Source organism: Lepisosteus platostomus, chromosome 7 (assembly GCF_059453375.1).
Source record: "Lepisosteus platostomus isolate fLepPlt1 chromosome 7, fLepPlt1.hap1, whole genome shotgun sequence".
NCBI classification, from domain to species: Eukaryota; Metazoa; Chordata; class Actinopteri; order Semionotiformes; family Lepisosteidae; genus Lepisosteus; species Lepisosteus platostomus.
The window spans coordinates 30,503,765-30,509,764 of NC_142617.1; positions in this window are offsets into that span (position 1 = coordinate 30,503,765).

A 6,000-nucleotide genomic window follows, 5' to 3' on the forward strand; every position below is an offset into this window, starting at 1 on the left:
AGAATTTCCATTTACAGGGAAATCTCCTTTTTTCCCCTTTAAGATTGTTTTGATTGCAAATCAGAATACATCATTTAGGACTAAGAGAATCAGACCAGTTTTACCCATACAGTTCTATTTTATTCCACTTACTGTATATACTCAGGTAAACATACTAAAACAGACAACAGTCGATATCTGCTACTATTCAAAGTATTGCTTTGAAGTGCTTTGAATACTTTGAAGTATTGCATTTCTTTATGTTACAGTTGAAGTATAAGTGTTGTTATGCTTTTTAGAAGAATATTAAAAATTAAATTCCTACAGATAGGCAGGTGTGCAACTCCATTATTTTCACCAGTTATCCACATATAATGCCTATGAAACTACTTAAACAGTTTCTTGCTCACTACTTTTCTGTCTTATGTCAAATCTGTTCAAACAGCACCTGTAAGCAATATTTCTGCACTTTATGAAGAACTACATATTGCTATGACTTAGAAAACCAGCATACAGTACTGTACACATCAGCCCTCGGGGCCCAAGATTGACAGTCCCAGTGCTAACTATTGTGAAAATGATTACTGTATAAACCAGGGTAGAAGATATGTAGAATACTATATCTTTTTTTAACCAAAATAAAAGTGTTACCCATTAATCCTTTCAATCATCTTATTCTTGTAGCTTTATTGGTTAAAGTTTTTCTTTTAAAAATAATTGACAAATATTTGTTTTAGAATTTTGGTGACACTTTCAATTAAGGACTGAAAATTACACTTTATGAATACATGTGTTAAAGCCTGTGTATACTTCAGCATTTATAAATGTGAAATGCCTTTAAGATGCATTTAAAGTTTTAATGTATTGACACAAGCAATGAGAAGATTTACATTTTACAAGATTCACAGTGTATATTAATATTTAGTGAATTAATATCATATTATTAGTATGAATAAAGTCTAATTTGCATGTTGCAGAAAGGCCTGGTGATGGTGTGCTGAGTTTGCTCTCATGTTTTTAATTAGAAATATTAATAAAGAGATATCTTTGTATTCACCATTACTGTAAATGAAAATGACAAAAAGTAGACTATAAGTAGCGAAGATATATTATAAAGTATATGAACCTCAATACATAATAAAAGTTGTCACTTAACAAAAAAAACGTTTACTTTTTTTCTTTGGAATTGTACTTTCTGTATTTAGCAAAATTATAGTTTCTCTTCTGATGGGAGAGCCATATTATGCTGGCAGAGTAATGAGTGGAGGTAAAATATGAATATATACTAAGAAGAATTAAAAAAGAACTAGATAAATATTGGAACCAATAGCATTTGATGTGTGCTGAAAGTCTTGTAATACATTAAAATGAAAAAAAAATGTTCTAAGAATAAATATGAATGAATACAACACATGACAAACAAATATCTAGATTGAAAATGTAAAATTAAAAACAAAAATAGAAATTATAGTGAATCAGACACACAGCCTTGACCAGTGCAGGGGAAAGAGGGCAGTAAGAGAGAACTTTTTTCAGTTTCTCACTGCCATTACCTCCTGGCTTTCTGCACTATGTTTACACTCTATAAACCTCAGCTCCCAGTCACTTCTGTATCCTTACATGATACAACTGGTTACACACTGGTTCTAATTTCTTCCCATGTATTCCATACAGTATGTCATACAAAGGGGTTCTCAAATGTATACGTTAATATATAACTCACTATACTGTTCCACAGCACCATTCTCTGCAGTTGTTTGTGCACTTTGCCATGCTTCAGCTCTACAGAGCAACAACATAGTAAAATGGTATACAGAAGACACTTTTCTGTAGCATGCATTTTCCAAAAAAGCACATCACTTATTTGAACCCCTTATAATCACAGTTATTAGATAATTGTTACTGTATAAATAATTTAAATACACTTTTTTGAAAATGCTCATGCATGGTGGATATTACCAATAATTACTGTATGTCTAATAATATTTTACTCAAGCACTTTAAATACAATAAGAAAGATGAAAGCAAAGAGAAGGAACCCCAAACCTCTTCTAAAATGTTAAAGAAAAAAACTGTAAAGTACTCGGAAGGGTGGGTTCTATTCTAAATGAAAATGTGGGGAAGAAATCTATCCCTCCAGCGCAGGCGTGAGAAAATACAAAAAAGATATTCATTCTGCTGAACCAGCTAAGGTTAAAAGCTGTCGGGTTTTCATCTGTGTGACTAATAAACTATTTGCCACACCCAAAAGTTTGACATTAATTTCTAAAAAAAAACAGATATCTTAATATCTGCTACTCTTTGCCTTTCAGCTATCTTAGTTTTTTATACAAAGTTAGCATTGGATTGTAATACAAAGTTGAACATGCAGAAATATTTGATTAAGATTATTAAGGTTGCTGAAGAATCACAGCATCCAGCTACTCTCTGCATGTATAGTACGATGTTTTGGGAACATGTGAGTTAGTCTGCAGAGTGTAGAACAAACAGTTGGCCTTTCTGCACCTCATGGATGAGCAAATCTGGGCTATGTGTAAAGTAGGCCTCAATCTGTCAAGCAAATCTAAAGGTATATGCATTATCAGGCATAATGGATTTGTACTTTGCATTTGCTGCCACCTCTGTCCTATTTCCTCCTCAATAAAATCAAATTCTGATGTTAGTTGTTAATTATGGTGTACTGAGGTTAATTAATTCAGTAGAGCATTTTTTGTTTAATTTCCTATGCCATTTTCTAACTGACTTAATCAATGAAAAACACCATCTGCTCCTCCGATACTGCACTTCCTTGATGACATTCACGTCTTGTGTGTCTGTGACAATACCCAGAGGCAAGGAGAAGAAAACGAGCAGAGAAACCTGCTGGGGAACCTGTAAACTGCCCTTGAGGTAATCTGTTGATCTCAGCTCTTGTAAATGGTGCATCCAGACTATAGTGAGCTCTTTAATTACTGAATCACTGCACCACACCCTGATTTTAGAGTCACGGAGCTCTGAAACACCTTGTTTTGGGTGTAACCACAATTTCAGTACCTTTGCCAAGCACTCAGCTTTCATTTATATGAAGAAAAAAAGAGAAAGGAAAAAAAAATAATGCCTGGGTTCAGACATGCAGAGAAGTGTTCAGAGCATGCAGAATGTCAGAGTTTGTGTGTACAATATCTTTCTGTAATTGTGCGTACTTTTCCTGTTTCACACTGGTCTCCTAATGTCTTGTATCTATAATCATAAATTTTAACAATCTGTAAAAATACACTTTTTCATTAAAAACAGTATAACATAATGATACCCAAAGAGCCTGCCCATGCCACTAAAACTCAATAAAATAAAACTTAATTTGCATAGTGCTTTCCATTTGTTGAGAGCAGCTGAAAGTGCTTTACATATATAAAAAGTAAGAATGTGAAAAAACGGTACCCAAACTACACACTTTATATTATATACATTAAATAATAGCCTAATATAAAACGGAGACATAATATAAAAATAGAGACAGGAAACTAAACTAATTGTTAATGGAAATAAGAGAGAAAATAATATTTTAAATAAATGATAAACAGTATATTTTACGAAGAAAAAATAAATTAAATTAGACAATATATTGCCCAGTGTTCAAATTAACATGGCTACTGTATGTTATAAGAATAACTCTCAAAAGTAACTGCAAATGAACATGCATATCTAACAAATGTGGGCTGAAAACTCTTAATCTCAAGATCGGTCTTGGAGCCTTAGAAAATAATTTTGTTTTACCTTTTTTTCCAAGATTATTGTGGCCATATACAATAAATAACAATGAGCAAAACATTTACACATTTGCGTTCTCATTCTCTGTCTTAACCTGACTTTTGCAGACATTAACAATAAACATTGTCTGAGAGGCCTGGTATCTGTTTCCCAGGCTGTCACATACTGGGCGCCGGGTTTACCGAGTTCCTGCTACACCCTCCTCCAGTAGGCTCAGAAACTGTTGTAATTCTAACAGGTGTGGGAATTCTAGGATTAGATTAGTTATTTTAGGGAAGAATGTCTGTTTAATCCTGGAGTACTTCTTTCAGTAGCAACAGAACATGCATTTTTGGCTCTGTTTGTCCTGGATATCTCTCACCCTGATCAGATTCTGAAGTGGTGTGCAATGTCTTTTCAGGACGTGATTACATTCCAGTTTGTGTTGTGTGTCTCAGTGGATGAGGTACAAGTTTTTTTTTGACATATGCTATGATGTGGTTGGCTTTGTGGTGTTTTAGAAGTGCTGGCCTAAAGCTTGTTGGTATCAGTGTGGATCAAGTCAGGGAATGTTAGGAGCAACTGGTTTAGGGAGCTCTAAGAGTTTGTGTTTGAGTTTCAAGATTTCTTGAAATATACATAAAAACCTGCAATCAGATAAAGTGTTCATTTACAGCCTGATATTTAAAAGGGACAAACGTTTTATCATTATCTAAAACAGATGAAAGTAACTATAATATTTCAATATATTAAATGTTAGAATTTTAAATTATTTCAGAACTTGAAACCTGAAGAATGCTCCACAGCCAAAACTTCTCTTTTCTTTTCAGCATGGAATAAACCTTTACCTGTTCCTTTCCAGCCTACAGTACCTACAGTGCTTGAACTATTTCAAAACTATACTTCAGTGACACAAATCAGATTTTGACCAATGTCTTATTTTGCACATCTCTACAAAAATGCTATTAGCATTGTGATTAATAAACTAAATATGGTGAGTTTATTGGTTTAAGTCAGCAAATTGATTAAATTAAAGAAAAAACATTTGAGTCTAGTGAAGAGTATGAATAAATAAATGACTACTCCTTCTGCAAGTAAATATTTAAGGCTAGAAGGTTAATTATAAAATAACCTAGGTAGTAGTTGATGAATATCTCCTGACCATATTTGTAGTACAGTGGCTTTCAGGTGATTTGGCCTTTCAGTGTGAATTTTACTGGAATTTCTACGAGTCCTGGCATGTCAAGTTCAAGTTCAAGTTTCAAGTTTATTGTCATTACACTCATATACATGAAATTTAGCTAGCTCTCGTACATAAGTAGTACAAAGAGAAAAAACAACAACAATACAATTGTGTAGCAAAAGAAAGACAGAGACAACAGGCAATGTGCAAAAAACAACAACAGGCAATGTGCAAAACAACAAAAGGTAACAGGTTATGTGCAAAAATATGCATAAAAAGAATAAAAATAAAAGGATAGAAATTATGGGGAGTGAGCTTTTGACATGTATGGTAGAGGTAGATTTTCAATGTGTGTTTGGGTTTTTGGTAAGAAAGAAAGAAAGGAAGAAGGCACTGTGAGGTTCAGATCATAGGTGAGAGGTGAGGTGAGAGTAAGAGTGAGAGAGGCTGGGAATTTAACAGTTTGATAGTGCGGGGTTAAAAACTCTCTCTGAGTCTGGTAGTCCGGGCCCGAATGCTCCGGTACCATTTTCCAGATGGTAGCAGATCATAAAGTCTGTAGCTGGGGTGTGTGGGGTCTTTGATTATGCTTTCCTCAAGCACTGTCTGTCATAAATGTCCTGGATAGATGGGAGGGTAACCCCAGTGAAGGACTGGGCAGTTTTCACCACCCGCTGTAGGGCTTTGCGGTCAGCAGCACTGCAGTTGCCATACCACACTGTGATGCAGCCTGTCAGTGTGCTTTCCGTAGTGCATCTGTAAAAGTTAGTGAGGATCTGGGGACATATCTTAGCCTTCTTCAACCGTCTTAGGAAGTACAGGCGCTGTTGCGCTTTCTTGATCAGACAGGTGGTGTTGAGAGCCCATGTGAGGTCCTCGGTGATATGGACACCAAGGAATTTAAAGTTACTGACCCTTTCCACTTCAGTCCCGTTGATGTCAGTGACAGCATTGGCAGCAGGGTATTCTTCTGATGAACCACTGGCACCTCTTCTCTGAGATATATTACCAGTAACTCATAGCATCACAGCAAAGTGAGCAAAGTTACTGTACTGTATGTCAATTTACAAAATACCTCAAGTATTCTTTAGCTTAATGGTAAATTTACCAAA